Source organism: Acinonyx jubatus, chromosome F2, assembly GCF_027475565.1.
Source record: "Acinonyx jubatus isolate Ajub_Pintada_27869175 chromosome F2, VMU_Ajub_asm_v1.0, whole genome shotgun sequence".
Classification (NCBI taxonomy): domain Eukaryota; kingdom Metazoa; phylum Chordata; class Mammalia; order Carnivora; family Felidae; genus Acinonyx; species Acinonyx jubatus.
Genome location: NC_069394.1, coordinates 39,835,306 through 39,856,543, shown reverse-complemented (window position 1 = coordinate 39,856,543; position 21,238 = coordinate 39,835,306). Strand labels below are relative to the sequence as shown.

Genomic DNA, 21,238 nt, shown 5'->3' with positions numbered 1-21,238 from the left:
AGTTCTAATTCTGTCCATGGCTCTTACTGGCTGTGTGACTTTCCACAAGTTAATTAACTCCTCTGTGGCTCAATTCCTTCATCTATACTATGGGGGAGGGACAGGATTACCCTCCTCCTAGGATTGTTATGATTATTATGATTAAAAATTTATCATTTGTAGAGCATTTAGAATAGTGTGTAGCATACAGAAGGTACACTGTAAGAATTCATAAAATAAATATAGTAGTTTCCTTTTATTCACGGTTTTACTTTTTGTGGTTTCAGTTACCCATGGTCATCCCTGGTCTGGGAAGTAAGTGATCCTCCTCTGACGTGTTATCAGAAGGTTAACAATAGCCTAATGCTATGTCACAATGTCTATGACATTCAGCTTTCTTCATTTCATCAGAACACATTACATCATCTCACATCATCACAAGAAGAAGGGTGAGTACAGTAAGATATTTCGAGAGTGAGACCACATTCACATAACTTTTATTATAGTATATTGTAATTATTCTATTTTTCTATTTGTTTAGTTATTAATTTTGTACTGTGCCTAATTTATAAATTAAACCTTATCATATGTATGTTTGTATAAAAAAACATAAAATAATAGGGTTCAGTACCATCTGTGGTTTCAGACATCTTGTGGGCGGGGGGGGTATATATCAGGGGGACTACTGTCTGGGAAGCTATATCTGCTTGGTTTTTTTTTTTTTTCATTTTCTTTATAGAACAAAAAACAGATGATCACAAATTTTGTATTTGTATAAATGAGGTGCTATTGGTATCTATTAATAATTTATTCAGCACTTTACAAATATATTAACTCCTATAATACTCCCGATAATCTCCTCCTGAGGCAGGGTATTAGTACCCATTTTGCAGGCAAGATAACTGAGGCATTTCTATATGGTATTTAAAATGGACTGGTACAGGGGTGCCTGGGTGGCTTAGTTAAGCATCTGACTCTTGATTCCAGCTTAGGTCATGATCTCACAGTTTGTGAGTTTGAGCCCTACATTGGGCTCTTCGCTGACAGCAAGGAGCCTGTTTGGGATTCTCTCTCCCTCTCTTTCTCTGCCCCTACCCTGCTTGTGCTCTCTCTCTCTCTCTCTCCCCAAATAAATAAACAATAAAAAATTTTAATGGTCTGGTACAGCCATACACACCCCTTTGGCACCTCTCAGACACATATAGCAGAGTTAGGGACCCTATGCTACAGACAAGTTGCTTCTGTTGCTTTGCCCATATGTCTTCTGGAACATCAACATGTCCCAGCTGATACAAATGTGAGTATTATTTAATTCTGTTATTTAAATTTTATTTTTAAAGATTATCTTTTACTACTACAAAATCAGAGCGTGTCCATTGTCATACATCAGAAAATAAGGACAAGCAAAAATCACAGAACAAAAGTATTCCCACCCCTCAGTACCAGCGCTAAGGTTAGTATTTATCCTTCCAGAACTTTATTTATATTTCTCTCTTTTCTATAAAACGAGATCATGATATATACTACTGTTCTATTTTATTTCCTGTTTTTTTTTCCTTTTCTGATCAATGATCTCCACTTTTCCATTTCAGCACATTTCATCTCATCTAATAATAAACTATATTTACATTGCCCGATTGTCTCCAAAATGTGCCTTATCACTGTTTATCCAAAAATGAATCTCAGCCAGGACGATGTTTGCATCTGCTTGTTATGTCCCACAAGCCTCTTTTAATCTACCCCTTTTTTCATGACACAAATTTATTGAAGAGACTGGGCCAGTTGTCCTGCATTCTTGAACTTTTTTTTTTTTTTTAATTTGGAAAAGATCCCAAGTTTGCAGAAAATTTGCAGTAAAAATAATTTTCTTTTCTGAAGCATATGAGAGAAAGTTGCTGATGGGATTGATGCTCCATCGTATCTGTTATTGTTATTTGCAATTTATTTATATGAGTATGGACTCACAGATTTCTATTTTATTTAATGGGTTATATAATCAGTTACCGTCTTTATTTTCATGCTAATATTGTTCCATATTTGGCTAGTGGGAGTCCCTTCAAGCTGGCTTCTGTATACTTTGGGTGTGACGTGTTTCTAAATTCTTTGATTACTTTTGAAATTTTTGGTACAAAAGAGGTTTCAGGCTTATCTGGTGCTTTCCTTAGCCCAGTTCTAGAATCAGCCATTTATCCAAGAGTCTTTTATGTTCTTTAGTGGAGAATAGTGTTTAGAAACCCAAATCTATGCCCTCAGTATGCTCATTGCTATTGGAGTGTCACTGCTCCCAGATGTTCTCAGTGCACAAAGCTGGGGAATGTGCAGATGTGTGCATGTACACTTTGACATTTAAAAAAAATCTAACTGTCTAGCCATCTATCTATAATCTCTACCCATCTCTCTCTCTCTCATCTTAAACCTCTGTGTTCACATCACCAGCACAGGGTTCTGATTTTCTCTTGCCATATTTGTAATTTCCTTCTCCAATAGTGAGACACCTAGCTGTCATTGCTCTTACTATATTTATTTATTGAATCAATCCAACTCTATGTAACCAACCTCCTATCTGCCTTCTGTACTGCTTGGGTTCCAACACCCCACACTGGGTTGACCTACCACATGGATGCCCCATGTATGCAGCTTAAGTCTTGCCACCTCATACCAGCCCACCCTTCTTTGTGGGCATCCTCCTCACCCCATTGGTGCTCCAACATACCATACCAGTGCCCCCCCTCCTATCCCATGTGAATGCTTTCCTCATCCTTCTAGTCCTCTGACACCAGGCTGAGCCACCTTGCTAAATGGATACCTTCCTCAATCTGCTCAGACTTCATTGCTTACACTGGGTTGCATCCCTGGGGGGAAGGGACACCCTCCTCACCTTGCTTTGGCTATGACACCCCACATGGGGTCACCCTCCCACATGGAGCCTCACCTTACTCTGTTCAGTTTCAACTCTTCACACTAGGACATAAATGCCCTTCTCTTCTTGGTCAGGCTACCCTGTGCTAAGCTTAGCCCTTATATGGATATCCTACTCCTCCCATTCAGGCTCTTGCGCCCTGCTCTGGGCCACCACCACAGCTTATTATCCCCCTAACCCCCAACACTACACTTTGCTTGCTCAGTTGCATCCAATGGCTTTTGCACAGATTATTCAAGAAGAGAAGAAGGGAAAGAAGAAGAGGAAGAGGGACCATATTTGATTCTGGAGGAAAAGAAGGCTGGCACTTTAGTTTCCTCTCCCACAAGTGACTGAGACCCCAGATGTATTCCTTAGTTACTAGCTAAGTTGTAAGTGGTTAGTGGTAATTGCACAAATATATGAATTATCTTTTTGAGAGAATCAGGAAAAGATTCCTATTGTTCTTTCACAAAGGATTTGATGAGGAGAGATGCCAGGTCACTAATAATTAGTAGGGAACTGTATTAGTTTGCAAGGGATACCATAACAAAGTACACAGACTGAGGGGCTTAAACAATTAAAATGTATTTTCTTACAGTTCTGGAGGCTACGAGTTCAAGATCAAGGTGTCCACGGGGCTGGTTTCATCTGAAACCCTTTCTTTGGCTTACAGATGGCTGGCTGTCTTCTCTCTGTGCCTTCATACCATCTTCCCTCTGTATCTGTGTCCTACTCTCTTCAGTAAGAGCATCAGTCATACTGGATTGGGGCCCACCCTAATGATCTCATTTTAACTTAATTACCTCTTTAAAGATTTTTATCTCCAAATATAGTCACACTCTGAGGCCCTGGGGGTTAAGACTTCAACATATGAATTCTTGAGGGGACATAATTGAGCCCATTATAGGGACATATTCTCATAAGGCCTTACATTCTTCTTTTTGTGGTCAGAGTGTCTTATGCAATGTAGATTTTTAGGGCTTCTTTATTTGAATGACTAACCTCTTTAGAAAAGTTTATTCTTTCTTATCATTTCCCAGCAAAAATCCCTACTACCAAATCTGAGGAAAGTAGTATGAATATTTTGGTGGGCTAGCGAGGAGGTTTTGATCTCTGGGTTTCCTGAATAGCAAGTTGAAGCCAAGGGCAGGAACATCAAAAAGAAAGTGAACATGTACTAAGGGGACCTGGAAGATTGGCTGCAGGGCCCACTGAAGGAAACAAAATGAGTCAGTGGCTCTTGCTCTGGGACAGATGTCTGGCTCAGGGGCCCTGGGCTGGGTGCGGAGGTTGGAAACACTGGCCCATTGGATAAAAAGGGCACACTCCAGGATTTGGGGAGAACTACATTCAGGGTAAGACTGAAATAGAAGGTCAGGCTCAATGTACCATGAAGTATCAATCCAAGGAGATCCAGGTACTAGACCACAGGACAGGAGTAGAAATAAGGAGCTAGACAAAGAGGGTTAAGAGTAGAAAGTACAATGTGGAACATGGAGCAGTTTTCTGAAGCACTGGGACATTACTGTAGGAGCTGTTTATAGGCCCTTAGCTGCCTGGCCATCCTAGAACTGTAGGAGCTGTTAGAGTAACCAAATCAAGTCAGGCACTTTGTAAATTAGAACTTTCTTGGAAGCAAATGACAGACATTCTAACTCAAATAAGCTTAATTAAAAATGGGAATGCATTGGTGCATGTAGCTGAAAGGGGAAAATCTAGCTTCAGGCACAACTGGACCTTGGGGTTCAAATAGTATCATTACTTCCCATCTGATGTGTTCTCAACTCTGCCTTCCCCTTTGATTTGGCTACATTTTTTGACGACATGTGGCCTTTCTAGGGCTAGGAGAAATGTTTTCAAGTAGAGCAACTTCTACTTTCCTTCATCTCTCCAGAAGAATCTCCCCTCTTTCTTCCATTGTCTATCTTAAATTTTAAGGATGACTCTAGAACAGTTTGAATCATACACCCATTCATAAATCAACCGCATAGTCAGAAAGAAGGCATGCTCTGAGTGGTTATTCTGGTTCTGGTAGGGGCTAGGCACAACTGTATCAGAATCATGTAGAAAGGGAGAACTGAGGATCCCTAGAAGGGCAGCAAAGTGCTATTACCAAAAAAAGAGAATGGATGCATGGTGGGCAAAACCATGCATCCATCATAATCACCTATACCAAAACCAGGGAATGGACACATTTTACATGCCCAAGATAGCTTCTATCCTGGAATATTCTGTGTGCTAGATTACCCCTAATATGTGGGAGAATGACCCTAGAAGACTAGGTCTGAGGCTTCTATAAGACATCCTAGAGTTGCTTGCTGTGGCACTGGCCTCCTTCTGAGTCAGGCCCTGTTAAACCAGTGTCTACTTTGGCCCACTTTCGCTTGTCATTTTAGTTTCCCCTAAGAGCCTAGTAAGCAGTTAGTTTGACCATAGCACATATAGTAGGCAAAGTACGTCCAAGTTTAGCCAAGCAGGGAAATGAATCTTCAGGTGTCTGGTGAGATGTCTCCTGCCATAGAGGCCTAGGGACTGTTTCTGCTTTTAGGATAAAATGTTATAAGCTATTCCAAAATATGGGGAAAACGCTGGCTTGTTTTTTGGCGTATTCATCCCTTTCTTCCACCTTCCTTCCTACCTTCCATTTCTCTGACTATCTTCTATCATCTATGACACTTATACAACACTCATTATGTGCCAGGCACCATTCTAATATGCTTTTTACAAATATCAGCTTTGTTCCACATAATTGTTATATACTAACAGTACCCTTTGTGTCCCAGTGGAGGAGGGATGATTTCTTCCTCAGGCTTATGAAAGTCCACAAAGTTGATCCTGAAGATTTGGAAAGTCAAAGTAAATCAAAATTTAAAATAACAAAGAGAAACTTAGCTCAGAACAAGTCAAGGTTACCCTCATCCTTCACACATACAAAAAGAAAATGTTAAATAAGTTTTCACTGAAGTATTTAGTCCCTGGGTCTTTTGAAAATCGTACCTTAAGACACTCCTCTGAATTACCTCAACGTGATATAAGTAAATGGAATTCCAATCAAAGTCATTAAGGGTCTTCAATGTTCTAGATACTATGCTGAAAAATACACTTATTTGTCCTTAGTTAATGAGACACAGTTCCTGTTTTCATTAAACTTACTGTCTAGAGAATAATAGTCACATGTGGCAGAGGTTGATAACTATCTCTATGTTTATTCCATCCTCCTTCCTATTAGTAATAGAGTCCCCAAAAGATTTAACTGTGCATATGGCTGCCAAGCTAGAAAACTACTTTCCCTAGCACCTTTGTGATTAGATTTGGCCATGAAATTATATTTTGGCCAATCAGGTGTGAGCAAAAGTAATGTATACAACTTCCCAGTTACACTGTTTAAAGAATCTCCTTTCTCCCATTTCTCTGGTTTCCCTTCCTATAGATTGGAATGTACAGATATGGTGCTGGGGTCCGTCTTCAACTATAGGATTAGAACCATACTCTAGCAGCCTATCTCAACTGGTTTCTGTAAGAGAATTAAGCCTTACAGAAAATGAGTTAAGTAACTCTAATCTCCATTATTCCAAGGATGGTACAAAGCTATACTACTCTAGATACCTAGGAGAAAAGTTAATTCATTAACACAGTGGATGCTTTAAAGCATTAAAACTTAATTCTCTTCTGAAAGCTCCATTGGGAAGGGCTGCTAAAGGATATTGGAGTAAAAAGACAGAAGGAACCTGGACTCCTGGAAGTCCACAAGGATCACAGCCTCTAACCCATTCGAGACTGCTGGCCCATCTCTGGGCTATATGAAAAAGAAATTCTCAGTACTATTGGAGCCACTATATTTGGTGGTCTTTTATATAGCAGCTTAGCCTTTTGCCTATCTAATTTATACCAACAGGAGAAAGAGCATTGTTGTGGGACTCAAGAGGTTTGAGTTCAAAGAGCGATGTGATGTTGGGCCAGTCGGTCTCAATCTGAGAAGATAAATAAGGGCACTTTGGGTATTATCTTTGGTACAATCCTTTGGCTAAGGGAGGCCATCTGGACAGGGCAGGAGCAGCAGATTCAGGGAAAACAACTCAAAAGCAATGTCAGGAGGAGCTTTTACCATTTGTGTCCTTCCTGCCCAGTTTTGTCCTAGATCCCTCTGGGGTAAATACCCCTCTTTTTCATGAACCAAAAATTGAAGGTGCCAAAGAACAGAGTGGATGTGTAAAAGGCCGATCAGACCAAACACATATTAGCAAATGGCTGGCCTTTCTTTTGGGAGATACATCTTTCCTCAAAGACAAATGGCTGTCGTTGCCCACAGAGAGGGTGTTAATAGGCATCTTGGGACATGCATTCTGGGTTCTGCTGGATTTTTGTTTCTCTCCAATATGGTAACTTTGCAGCACCAAAGTCCAACTGTTGATCTCCCTCCCCATAGTTTTTATTAATACAGTCACGGCACACTAGATATAACTGCTAGTCAGAGAGGTCCTAATTAGTACTGGTGCCCAAAGTGCACACCCATGGACAATATCACATGTAATACTTGTAATCACTTAGAAGATGAAGGAGGTATCAATCTAGATTCTGTAGATGAGAAAACTCATGTCTGAAGAATTTTAAATAACTCATGGAAAGCCATGGAGCTATTAAGTGCTTGTCTGGCTCCACAATTGATATTCTTTTTATTATACCATGTAGCTTCTAAGTACTGAGTAAAAATGACCTCTGAGGTAGATTAAATAATTGACCCCAAGTTTTCACCTCTCCCTGTATCTACACTCTTTAAAAGTGAGTCTGTAGTTCCTTTCACTAGGGCCATAATGTACTTCCTGGTCTCTTAACTTTGGACTTAGCCATCTAAACTGCTTTGGCCAATGCAATGGGGATGGATAGCACTATGTGCCTGTTCTGAGCCTCAGCCTTAAGAGACATCACATTTCCTGCCTGCCCTCAGTGGCTTCTGCCATTGCCATGGGAAGGAGATGCCCTGGATAGTCAACTACACCAAGGAGGATGAGAAGAAGCCCCCCCTTCAGGCCCCAGAATGAACAAACATGGAGCAAATCTGAGCCCCTTACAACAAGGAATTGATCCCAGTTAGATTTGCAGATTGAGGCAGAGCAATCAGCCAAGCTCAGCCTGGATAGGCCTGGCCAACCCGCAGACATGTAAGAATAAATGAATATGGTATTATAACATTGAGATGGTTTGTTATATATACATCAATAGCTGACTGAGATGATCTTTTAGAACACTTCTTTAGCTACTGTGGAAACATGATTGCATTGTCCTGAAACTGGGATTAAAGGTACCATTATTTTGCTTATATAATACTTTAATGGCTCCCTGTAGCTTTTATGATTAGGTCCACACTCTGACCTCTAAACAGTCTTGGATCTGATCCTCTCGTGACTGTCTATAGCATCTCCTCCTCTACACACTCATTACATTGAATCCCCACATGGGTCATGCTGTTTCACACTTCCCTGTCTTTGTGTACTCAGTTCCCTCTTCCAAGAATGTCTCCTTCTCTGCCCAATTCTAATAATTCTCTAGTATCCATTTCCTGTGTAGTTTGTTCTGTGCCTCGCATTGTGCCACAGTTTCTACATTATAATAACTGTACCCACCTTCTTCCGATATGTAATCGCCACTGCCTGGACGCTGTTACCTTGGGTTTGTTTCTATCACCCCTCTTAGGAGATCAATGCCCTAACAGCACCTCCTACCTGGCCCACAGACAGTAGCTACTACTGAGCTTGTCATGAGAGACTGCCCCTCTCATCAATGCATCCTTATTGCTTTGGTAAATGGTTGACTGGTGGGCTTTCTTGCTTTTGGTAACTTATGTATCTATCTGGTAATCTCTGGGATCTATTTGGTAATCCGTCTGGACTTTTGATCCATTGTTCCACCATCTGCATTGGCAGCTCTGGCATTTGTATTTCCTTTGGTGTGGTCCATCACTTTTTCCAAGATTCCTAAAAAGCTAAGTTAGCCACATATTAGATCCATCTTCTGAGGTCATTGCCTCGTATTAAATCCTGTGTCAGTGGAAAGTGCTACCAGAATTGACAAACTCTTCCTTATTCATCTCTATGTTTTACTCTTCTGGATCCCTGCACCTTTGAGGTCAGTCCCATATTTCCTGAACTCCTGCTGGTATATATTAGCCAGATCCTGCATCAACTTTGGGTTACAATCCCCTATTCTAGTACAAAGTCCAGCACTGGCCATCCAGAGTCCTAATCTGTGTATAGCAGCCCTGCCTACATAGAGAATTTTACTTTCTTTGAAGCTATCCTATAATGATTAAGGAGGGTCATCAGCTTTTTCTTCTCTCCTGTATAGGCGATGAAAGCCTCTTTATATGCTACCACAGGAGTGCTCTGGCTTCCACACTCAGCTTTTGATTATACATTAATCACTCTTGACCACTGTCTCTTGCCTGAGCACAGTCACTCAATTCCACTGTTCTTACAATTTCTTCCATCTTTCGGTCATGCATCACAACTTTTTTGTGTGTGTGTGTGCTAAAAAATAAAGAAGTACTCAATGAATAAGACAACCTGCAACAAAGGAAATTCTGGAAGAGGGCTAATAGCTGCGGGCTGGATGTCTGCCAGCAGTACTCCAGAAGTGACGGAAGGCATAGAGGCATGAGGCACCCTGGCACGGTGGAGGACTATAAGCAGTCTAGAATTGGAGTTAGAGCTGGAATCACATACTTAGTAGTGTAGGTCTTCTGAGAGTTAGTCTAGTTGTTATTCTATTGTAACAAGCAATCTTTGTGAAGTCAGATAAAGCAGCTAGATTTCTTGCTCACACTAGGGAAAAGCCATGTGCTTCTGCCTTTTTGCTTCTCAATTACTACCACCTCTTGTCACAAGAACAGGATAGAGAAGTATAGAATAGGGGACCTGGAAGAATACGTAAAGCTGGGGCTTTATGCCAACATTTTGGGGATCTCTCAGCACCAGTCACTGATGCTCCTTGGTGTGCTCTCCTCTCCCATACTGCCATGTTCAAGGGTTCCTGTACCAGTCAGCCTTTGGGGAGACAAGAACAATGCCAATGACTACCGATTCCTCCCTTCATCACCTCTCTCCTAAGGGGCAAGAACTCAAGGAAGCTCCAACTTCCATTTCTAGGATTGTCACCACCCACTTTACAGCAGAGATTCAACTTTATTAAAGGATTCACTCAACTTATTAGCCTGTTTGACAAGGTAAATTTTTCCAATATAAAGTAATAAGAGTTATTTCTAGAAAAAAATGGAAATTTCATATACAGAAAAAGAAGAAATAAATGCATTCATCTCATCACACAAAGACAAACCATTGTTGCATTTCGGTACATTTTATCCTATGTTTTTCATGATTATTTTTTACATAGTTATAATCATATAAAGCATTTTTCTTGCTTTAGACTTTAACATAAAAGAAACATTTTTCCATTGTAATCCTTGTAAGCATAACATAAGTAGAACATTACACAGAAAGGAATGTATTACCTACTTAATCATATCCTTATTTAGGGGAAGATATACGATATATATGATATATATATTATATATATAATATATATATTATATAATAATATAATATAATATATAATATAATATATATTATATTATATATATCATATCATATATATCATATACACACACACATATAAAGTGCTACAAATAAGGCCTTTATTAAGGCTTTTAATTTAAAATTAATGCTGATATTTTCCATGTTAAGAAAAATTATTTGTAGGCCTAATTTTAAATTGCTGTATATTTCACTCTTTGAATGTACTGAAACTTGTGAGCTAGTTGGTATTATTAGTCATATGATGTATTGTTGGTGTTTTGCTACACCAAACTAATCTGTTATATATTTCAATACCCTTAGAATTAGAATAGACTTCTAGAAGTACATTATTAGGTAAAAGAATGTGACAAAGAGTGCTAACTTTTCAGCAAACCCATTCATTGTTTCTTCTTTCTGGGCACACAACTAGACCACATTTCCCAGTCCCCTCACAGTGAAATGTGCCCACATAGCTGAGTTCTATCCAGAGGAATGTGAGTTACTTCCAGGCATCCCCATAAAACATTACATGTACACTTCTCTATACTTTTTCTACTTCTGCCGAATGACCCCTGGACATCTCCATTGAATCGGGCCAAGGATCCATTAATTTCCAGATTCTTGAATGATTGTATAATCGTATAGAGCATCTCTCTTTCCCTCTCCCTTCCTCTGTCCCTGCATCTCTCTCTGCTGTTCTTTCTCTTTTACACACACACACACACACACACACACACACACACACACACACACAAGACCTGAAATAATTTAGGAATATCCTATGAACAAGAAATACTCTATTTTGTTTGAGCCATTATACTACATTTTTGGGCCAATGTCTCAGCAGCTAGTGTTACCATGGCTAAAAAAATACACATTTTAAAATATCTTTGTATATTGGGTTATTTTTTGTACTTATTTTTAAACTGATCTAGAAATGTACAGCTAATACATATTCTCATCTGCAATGTATGAGAAAGCCCACATCATTGTCAGCATTAAAAATAATTCGGCACCTTGCATAGAAAGGTTTATCATTAACTTTGCCTTTTTTGATTACCAGTGAAATTGAATATTTTTATTACTCATTTGTATTTCATGACATTTTTTTCAAATATGGAGGCTGTATAATTTTTTTTAAAGCACTCAAATACATCTTTCTGTGATGACTTTTTTTGTTCTAATCTACATGTTTACACACAACTCAAAATTAATATTCTATTGACCTGAAGGGTCAGGTTTACTTTTTTTGGCTAATAATTTAGAGCTAACTATATTATAAAGGTATAGTAATATCTCATGACCAATAATATCAAGAAAAAAATGAATTTGGTTCTGCAATTCTGGGAAAACTGAATTGTTAATCAGATAATTGCAGAACAGCATGTTCAAAACAAATACCAAGCAATTCCTTTGAAACTCTGGTTTGAAACAGGGCTACCACCTGGTATATTGTATATTTATTTGGTTTTGGGAAGTGTAATTTGGCTGCAATTCACTGTAATTAGGAACAGTATTATAATGGAGTTTAGCTCAACTCATGCATTGGCTTTGACTTACATGACATGTAACCATCTTGGGTTTCTTACATGAGCTGAATGTTTTCTTCCAAACTTGGTCTCCACCTTATATTTTTCACCTTGCATGGAAAGCTAGGAGTGGGGGAATGGGCAGTGACTAGGATTCTGGAAATATAACCCATTCCCCTGTACTTATTTTTACCTCTCTCTTCTTACATGGCTCTGCTAGTCACCTTTACCTTACCCTCATGGCTATCTTGGTTAACTAAGTCTCAGCTATTATTAGGACATACAATACAAACATTTATTGAGTCCTACTATGTGTCAGATACGGTCTTACATGATGAGAACACAGTAGGTAAAGGAATAAAGCAAAACTCCCTGTCCTTGAGGGACTTCCAGAAAGTATACAATAGCATAATAAATAAATACTATTACATACTATGTTAGCAAATAGTAAGTGCTGTGGAAAAACAAGTAGAGCAGGGTAAGGGTAATTGGAAGTTCTGGGGTGGGGAGGGACTGGATTAAATTGTATTAAATTGGTGGTCAGGGTTGGCCTCATGGAGATGTGAGAAAACTCAAGAAAGTGAGTGAGGAGAGATGGTCAACTAGATGTCTAGGGAAGATGAGTAGCCAGTGCAAAGTCCCTAATGCAGGAGTGTTTAGGGAGTAGCAAGAAAGATGGCAGTAAAGCTAGAGCGAGTAACCATGGAGAAGTGAGGAAGGGATGTAGGCTACATCATGCAGTATCTTGCAGGCCATTATAAGCACTTTGGCTCTTACTCTGGGCACAATGGGAAGCCACTGGAGGGTTTTGAACAGATCAATGACATTATCTGACTTTCACTGTGAAAAGTTCTATTCCTATTACCTATTGCTGTGCAACAAACCACCACAAATCTTAGTGACCTAAAACAGTTTATTATTTCTCATGGTTCTGTGAATTGGCTGGGCACAGTTGGGCAGCTCTTCCTTGAGATCTCCAGTCAGATGGCAGGTGATGCTGGCTGTAGGTTGGGTCCTCAGTTCAGGCATTGACTGGAACATCCTCATATAACTTGGGCTTCTCAAATATGGAAATTGGGTTCCCAGGGGCAGCATTGCAAAGGCGAGCATTCTATGAGGTCTTAAGTGGATGCTGCAAGGCTTCTTATGAACTAGCCATTTTGCCTCATTCTATTGTCCAAGCAAGTCTCAGATGTTAGCCTGGATTCATAAGAGGTGATTTAGATTCCACTTCTAGTTGGGGGGTGGCAAAGTCACGTTGCAGAAGAGTACATGGGATGAGAGTTATTCTTCTGGCTGCTATTGGAAAATATAAAATGCCTCAGGGTCCCTCTAGCTGCTGTAATGAGAATAGATTGGGTGGTGAAGGAAAAGATGGGAAGGGGCATGGGCTAAGTGCAGTCTGTCTAAGCGGGTAATTGCAATAACCCAAGCAGAGATGATGGTGTTGTGATATGGTAACAGTAGAGATAATATAAAGTAGTCAGATTCTGGATTTACTCTGAAGGTAGAGCCATCATTATTTACTGATGCCTTGGATGTGAGTGTGAAAGAAAGAAGTCAAGATGTTAAAGTTTGTTCTGGGCAACTAGAAGGATAGAGTTGCCAATAGATGTGAAGAAGATTGCAGGTAAAGCATATTTGGGCATGATATGTTTGAAATGTCTATTAGATATCCACAGGGAGAAGTTAAGGTAGCAGTTGGCTATACAAGCTGAGAGCAAGGATGGAGAATATTTTAACATATTTAAAATACATTATGAGTGCTCTGTGAGTGCCTTCGAAGCTCTAAAATTCTGATAGATTTTTATTTGCCTCATTTTCAAATGCTATGTATGGCACTAATTACAATAACCACAAACTACATACTTCCCAAATGTCCATCAACAGTAGAATGGACAAATATATTGTGGCATATGCACCTAATGGAATATATATAGCAATGAGAATGAATGAATCACAGTTATGTACAATATTAAGTCTCTCAAACGTTTAAAAATTTTTAGATGTTTAATTGTAGTAAAGGCATGTAATATAAAGTTTATTAAGTGTACATTTTTAAGTACTGTTCAGTAGTGGTAAATATTCACCTTGTAATTCAACAGATCTCTACACCTTTTTCATCATGCAAAACTGAATTAAACACAATTCCCCATTTCCCCCTTCAGCTAGCCCCAGGCAGCCACCATTCTACTTTCTGTTTCTATGAGTTTGACTACATTAGATACTTCATATAAGTGGAACCATACAGTATTTTTTGCGTGACTTATTTCACTTAGCATAATGCCCTCAAAGTCCACCCACAATGTAGCATGTGACAGGATCTTCTTCCTTTTTAAGGCAGAATAATATCCTTTATATGTATATGCCACATTCTGTTTATCCTTCCACTGATAGACACTTGGCTCTTATGAGTAATGCCTCTGTGAACATGGGTGTGCAAATAATCTTCTCAAGATTCTGCCTTCAATTCTTTTGGATATATACCCAGAAGTGGATATCTGGCTCCTATGCATTCTATTTTTACCTTTTTGAGGAACCACCATACTGTTTTCTATAGTGGTTGCAGCAGTTTGCATTCCCACTAACAGTACATAAAAGTTCCAATTCTTCCATATCCTTGTCAACATTTCTTGTTTTTTTTTAATAGCAGCCATCCTAATGGGTGTGAGGTGGTATCTCATTGTGATTTTGATTTGTATGTCTCTAACAATTAGTGATGTTGAACATCTTTTCATATGCTTATTGGCCATTTGATTATTAATTATCTTTGGAGAAATGTCTGTTCAAGTCCTTTGCCCATTTTTCAACCCAGTTGTTTTTTGTTGTTAAGTTGTATTTCTTTATATATTCTGGGTATTAGCCCTTTACCAGATATATGATTTGCAAATATTTTCTTCCATTCCTTTTTTTTTTTTAATTTATTTATTTATATTGAAAGAGAGAGGGAGTACACATGTGTGAGCAGGGAAGGGGCAGACAGAGACAGGGAGAAAGAGAATCTTGAGCAAGCTCCATGCTGTCAGTGCAGAGCCTGATGCAGGGCTTGATCCCATGACCCTGGGATCATGACCCAAGCTGAAACTAAGAGTTGGATGCTAAACTGACTGAGACACTCAGGTGCTCCTTCTCCCATTCTGTATGCAGAGATTTTTACTCTGGTGATTGTGTCTTTTGCTGTACAGAAGTATTTAATTTTGATGAAGTCCAATTTATTTTTGTTTTTGTTTTGTGTGCTTTTGGTGTCAGACACAAGAAATAATTGCCAAACCTAATGTCCTGAAGCTTTTTCTCTATAGTTTCTTGTAGTATTTTTATAGTTTTAGATCTTACATTTAGGTTTTTAATTCATTTGGGTTGATTTTTTGTATATGATATAGGGTAAGGGTCCAATTTTATTCTTTTGCATGTAGATGTCCAGCTTTCCCATCATCTTTTGTTAAAGCCACTGTCCTTCCTCATTAAGTGGTTTTGGCCCCTTGTCAAAGATAATTTAGCCATTTATGCGAGGGCTTACTTGGCTATTATAGTTTATTGGTCTATACATCTATCTTTATTCCATCAAACATATTTTTAAATGAAAGAAACCAGGCACAAAATAATATGAACTGTATGATTCCATTTATATAAAATTCAAAAATGATTAAATCTAGTCTATAGTGTTAGAAGTCAGTCTAAGGGAATATCCTTATGGGGGTGGGTGGCTCGAAGGGAATATGTGAATGAAGGGCTTTTGGTGGTACTGGTAATATTGTTTTTTGATCGGTGTGCTGATTATACAGGGGCATTCATAAGTAAAATTCACGGAGTTACGCACAGGTATTTAGTATTCACTTACTTCAGAATCTTGATACTATTTGATATAATCTTTTTTAAAGGTAAACTCTACCCCCAATGTGGGATTCAAACTCACAAACCCCAAATCAAGAGTTACATGCTCTACTGACTGAACCAGCCAAGTGCTTCTATAGTATTTAATATAATCTTAATGAAAAACTGTTGCATAGGAATAGAGAACTATGATTACAAAACAATCCATTGATCCTGTATTGCTTTTAATTATTATGGCGTGTGTGTGTGTTTTCCCCTATTGGATTCAAACTTAGGCAAGATGATAAGAGTTTCGATATAAGTTTCAGACATTCACATTCAAGGGGACTTCTTTCTTTACACACCTGTCAAAGTAGTTAGGAACGAGTGGATGAAAGAGAATAAGCAATGCTTCATATTGCATTCTTTGAAGGATTGGGGTGTTGAACAAAAAAGAATCCAACTGAGTAAATTTGAAGATCTAATTGACTTTATTAAGTGATTCATGAATCAGGCAGTATCCCATCTAGCAAGTAGAAAGATGGTCCTGAGGAGTTGTATAAAATGGAAGGTGTCTTACAGGAAAGAGGATAGGGTAAGGAAGTTATTAGAAAAGAAAAGAAAAAAAAAAGAGTTTCAAGCAAGGTGACCTTTCCTTAAGGGGAAGGCAGGAGGTCTTATCATGCTGATGAATTCATCTTCCTTTTGAGGGGTGAGATAAAGAGGGCCTGTGTGACAGATCACCTCATTGGTGCTGACCAGAAAATTCCTGACTGACTTGTCAAGACTACATTTCCAGGGGAGGTTGAAACTGCAGTTAGGTTATGTATGAAGCCCTGGTTTGGTGACTTAGCCCAGCATATGTGACTCCATCTTGGGCCTGTTGGTTTTCTTGTTAACAAAGGTAATGTTGACTTTTGTTAGTTGAGGGATGGCATCTGACTAGAATACTTTCCTTAACTGCAATATTCTGGTAATGTCAACTTTGACAAAGAAACATTTTTATATAATGCCAAGCTAACCAGGATAGCTGCCAAAATAGAGACCCATCAATTATTCCTGTAAACCCATGTCAAAGGAAAAAGAGAGTAAAGACTTCTCTTCAATATATCTATATTAGAGCTCCCCAAACTGTGTGCCTTGGCATATTGAGTACCAGGAATGAGTTGCAAGTCTGTGGAGGCACAGATTCTACTCAGCCCTCAAGATGGTCAAGCTAGGCTTGGGGAAACTGAAACTACTTGAGCTGGCCATGTCCTGCAATGAAATGCCTCAATCCTTCATCCCAGCATGCCTTAAAGGTATCATCTTCTTTGCAATGATATGCAAATGGTTAGAAAGTCAGCAATGAGGAAAAATGGTAAGAAGGGACCCAACAGAGCAAACAGTTCCACTTGTAAATAGAGAATTACTCCTCAATTCTGATAGTAACCCAGGTTAGTAGGATGTAGAAGAGGGGCCTCTAGGAAAGAAAAGTTAGGTATCAAAGGAAGGCTCTAGAGTCAAACTACTTGATTTTGAATAATGGCTCTACCACTATCCAACTGTTTTTTGTAAAGTACTTGAAAGACAAAAAGACACTGCTCTGTGCCTCTGTTTACTCATCTGTGATTCATAGAAATTTACCTCATAGAATGTGATAATTAAATTACATTAGTTCAGTGTTTATCATATAGTATCAAGAAATATTAGCTATTATTAATATTGAGTACCACTGAGTAACATTTATTGAGTACCAAGCTTGAGTGCTAGGCTTGCTAGGAATTTTTACAAAGTTTATTCAATCTAATCTGCAAAGTCGGTTTTATTATTTCCCATTTTATAGATAAGGAAATAAACGCTTAGGTTAAATGACTAGCCCATGGCTACACAGCTAATTAATGGCAGAGGTAGACTTTAACTTGTAGGTCATGTAAACCCATGGCCTTCAAATGTTTTTGCTAATATACTCCCTGGCACATTTTTAAAAAAACATTTACTTCTGTAATTTTATTGTAAGTTTAATAGTTGCAAAGAATAATGTTTCCAGCAGGTTGTAAATATTGATGTTTCAATACAAAACTGTTATATTACTCTTCTAAATGTATCCAATCGTATTTAAATTCTACAATGGTTAGTTCCTAACCATCATCTGTTAAAAAAAAAATTCTTGAAAAACTCTTTGTAATAGTAAAAAAAAAATTTACACTGTTCCTTTCTTTCCATGAAGTTGTTTTTCCATCCTAATGCCCCTTATCCAGAATTTTATCCCCCTGGTTTTTATGTTTCAAAATATTTTGTTGATTGCTCTATCATATTTTTTTCTCCACAATAAAAATACACATGTAAGTATAATTTAAAATTTTTTTCTATGTTACAGAGTTAGAACAAACAATCCTAAAAACTGTATGGAAACACAGAAGACCCCAATTAGCCAAAGCAACTTTGAATAAGAAAAGCAAAGCTGGAGGCATCACAATTCCAGATTTCAAGTTACATTTACAAAGCTGTAGTGATCAAGACAGTATGGCATTAACACAAAAATAGACACATTGATCAATGGATCAGAATAAAAAATCCAGAAATGAACTCATAATTATATGGTCAATTAATCTTTGAAGAAAGCAGGAAAGAATATCCAATGAGAAAAAGAATGTCTCTTCAACAAATGGTGTTCGGAAAACTGGATAGCAATATGCAAAAGAATAAAGCTGGACCACTTTCTTATACCAAACACAAAAATAAATCCAAAATGGATCAAACACCTAAATGTAAGACCTGAAACCATTAAAATCCCAGAGACAGTGACCTCTTTAATATTGGCCTTAGCAACTTCTTACAAGGTATGTCTCCTGAGGCAAGAGAAACAAAAGCAAAACTAAACTACTGGGACTTCATCAAAAAAAACCAAACCAAACCAAAACAAAACAAAAAAACACAAAAAAAACAAACAAAAAAAAACCCCAAAAAACACCTGTACAGGAAACAATCAATCAATAATCAACAAAACTAAAAGGCAACGTACAGAATGGGAAAAGATATTTGCAAATTTTATACCTGATAAAGAGTTAGTATCCAAAATATATAAAGAATTTATAAAACTCAACGTCCAAAAAACAAATAATCCAATTTAAAATGGGCAGAAGGCATGAGCAGACATTTTTCCAAAGAAGATCTACAGATGGCCAATAGACACATAAAAGATGTTCAACATAACTGATCATCAGGGAAATACAAATCAAAACTACAATGAGTATCACCTCACACATGTCAGAATGGCTAAGATCAACAACACAAGAAACAGCAGGTGTTGGCCAGGATGTGGGGAAGGGGAACCTTCTTACACTGTTAGTGGGAATGCAAACTGGTACAGCCACTCAGAAAAACAGTATGGAGGTTCCTCAAAAAGTTAAAAATACAACTACCCCATGATCTAGCAATTGCACTACTAGGTGTTTACCCAAAGAATAAAAAAAATACTAATTCAAAGGAATACATGCACCCTGATGTTTATAGCAGCATTATCCATAATAGCCAAACTCTGTAAAGAGCCCAGGTGTCCATGGACAGTTGAAGGGCTAAAGTATATACATAATTATATATATATATATGTATATATATATATACACACACACATATACATACATACATATTTTATATACGTACATAAAGGGTGTGTGTGTGTATATATATAATGGAATATTGTGCAGCCATCCAAAAGAATGAAATCTTGCCAATTGCAATGATATGGATGGAGCCAGAGAGTATTATGCTAAGTGAAATAAGTCAGTCAGACAAAGACAAATACCTTATGATTTCACTCAAATGTAGAATTTAAGAAACAAATGAGCATAGTGGAAAAAAAAGAGTGAGGCAAACTAAGAAACAGATTGTTAACCATAGAGAACAAACATGGTTACCAGAGGGGCGGTGAGTGGGAGATGGCTGAAATAGGTGATAGGGATTAAGGAGTGCACGTGTTGTGATGAGTACCGGGTGTTGTACGGAAGTGTTGAATCACTAAATTGTACACCTGAAATATTACACTGTATTTTAACTAACTGAAATTTAAATAACAACTTTTAAAAAATTTCCGGTGTTACAATTTTTTTCTCTGAATTGAATTATTATAATTACTAGTGGTACATAATTTATTAAAATATAAATAGATTATACATTTAATAAATAATTATTGAACATAGATGTAAGATATTGGAACTGAATTTTCATGAGATACATGGGAGTCACAGGTGTTTATGGAACTTTGTTTAAAGGAAATACCAAAGTGTCCTCTAGCTTGGCTTCTGGGCCATCTTTCCTCTCAGGGCAATGAATTTTGGAGAGGCATCGGGTATGTGAGCGGAATTTTTTCTTTTGTAAAGTGGGAGAAAGGCAATTATAAAAGGCACCTTTCAAGCAAACCAACTTTTGGAAGGAGACAATATGACCTTTGAGATTCTGGATCTTGAAACTGGTGCTTTAAAACTCTCCATGCCTCTTGGGGAGCCCTTGAGCACTAAGATGACCACACTCCAGTTTATGCCTTCGTGCTGATGGAATTATTAAGAGCACCCCCTGTCACTCTCTAAGTATCTCAGTCTGAATGATCTCATTGGTCACCCCCTCAAGTATCCCTTCTGGTTTCCTAAAGGAACACATATTCACATTTAAAGACGACTCTTATAAACCAAGGGGTGCCTGACTTATAATCTCATTTTATCACCAGAATTGCCATGTGAGGTGTTTTTATCGTACTCTCCTTTTTGTTTTCTTTTTCTTTACAGAAAAGAAAGCTGAAATCCCAAAGAGTTTAAATGACCAGTCACAGCCAGAAAGTGGCTACACCAGACCCCAAGTCCTGGTCTCCTAGTCTTTAAAGTCTATGCTTATGATCAAGGCTAGTCCCTGGGTCTCCAGCACAAGGAACACTGCCTTGTGTTTGGTTCCCTTCACAGGCGCCTGAAGTCCCACCTCCCTGAAACTGTAGTTTAGGTCTGCTCACCAAGAGACTACCGTTTGGGCCATATTTCCATGCAAAACACCTCCACCCAGGCTCCCTTTCACAGCTGCCTTCACTTTCTCTTCATCTCTGTCCTGATTCTGTTCACCAGCATCTCTTCTCTGGGTGGCTACATACTATGCCCAGCCCGTTGGGCAAAGGCAGTCAGAGATGTCTCTTCAAAATGCTAACTTCACCTGCTTACACAAGTTTGGTGCTTCCCATGAGGATAAAGACTGAACCTTACCCAGATTTACAACACTCTTTTCAAATGTACATGTCAGCCCCACTGACCTTTCTTGTTCCTTCTCCAACCCCCACCTGCCTTGTCAATTGTTTGTCCCACACACGTGTCCACCTCCCAAGCCTGTGTTCTATTCATATTTCAGATCTCACCTCAGTTCCCTAAGCAGCTTGCCTGGGCTTTGTGCACCACTCTCAGCCACACCACCTTGGTGTTCATCCAATGGTG

The 21,238-nt window shown here is 38.4% G+C and overlaps 1 long non-coding RNA gene across 1 annotated transcript; it reads left to right on the top strand.

The window, feature by feature from the left end:
* The first annotated feature begins 1,192 nt into the window (after positions 1-1,192).
* Positions 1,193-18,356, top strand: LOC113600651 (uncharacterized). Its single transcript, XR_003421750.2, has 3 exons — positions 1,193-1,418; positions 9,903-10,100; positions 18,148-18,356. It is a non-coding gene; the product is annotated as an uncharacterized LOC113600651 (long non-coding RNA).
* Positions 18,357-21,238: the final 2,882 nt, after the last annotated feature.